Source organism: Trichechus manatus, unplaced genomic scaffold (assembly GCF_000243295.1).
Source record: "Trichechus manatus latirostris isolate Lorelei unplaced genomic scaffold, TriManLat1.0 scaffold00157, whole genome shotgun sequence".
In the NCBI taxonomy this organism is placed as follows: domain Eukaryota; kingdom Metazoa; phylum Chordata; class Mammalia; order Sirenia; family Trichechidae; genus Trichechus; species Trichechus manatus.
In genome coordinates this window covers 5158462-5158997 of record NW_004444093.1, presented here as the reverse complement: position 1 = coordinate 5158997, position 536 = coordinate 5158462, and the positions used below count along the sequence as shown (strand labels likewise).

The 536-nt window shown below is 37.5% G+C and overlaps 1 non-coding gene across 1 annotated transcript; it reads right to left on the bottom strand.

Moving 5' to 3' along the window:
• Positions 1-107, bottom strand: LOC111822317 (U6 spliceosomal RNA). The gene has a single exon (XR_002825605.1). It is a non-coding gene; the product is annotated as a U6 spliceosomal RNA (small nuclear RNA).
• Positions 108-536: the final 429 nt, after the last annotated feature.

The window sequence follows — 536 nt, the reverse complement described above, 5'->3', positions numbered from 1 at the left end:
AAAAATACGGAACATTTCATGAATTTTCATGTCATCCTTGTGCAGGGGCCATGCTAATCTTCTCTGTATCATTCCAATTTTAGTATATGTGCTGTCGAAGCGAGCACAGTGTTTTAGTTATTTTTGACAGACCTAATTAATCCCAGCCCACCCTGAACTACATGTGCACTGAATAGACCCAAAGAAACAGAGCAAAAGCTTTGAGAACTTAAATACAATACAGATCACCACTCAACTCCCTGATTAACCGCTGAGTGGTGTGTGCACCATGTGGATGCAAACAGCATAGCAATGGCTTGAAAATTGCACTGAGACTGAAACAACTGCTGGCAGAGGCAAGGAAAAAAATGTGGTTTGACCTTAAATACGTCAATTGCTTACTAAATTAAAAAAACAAAAAAAAGAAAAATCAACATTCTCCAAAGGATTCTAATAGTGTGTCACAGCATAATAAGCAAAATGTACAGGATATCATCTGAAATCACACAAAGAACTAGGAAAATCTGACCAATTATCAAGGGAAAAGACCATCAACA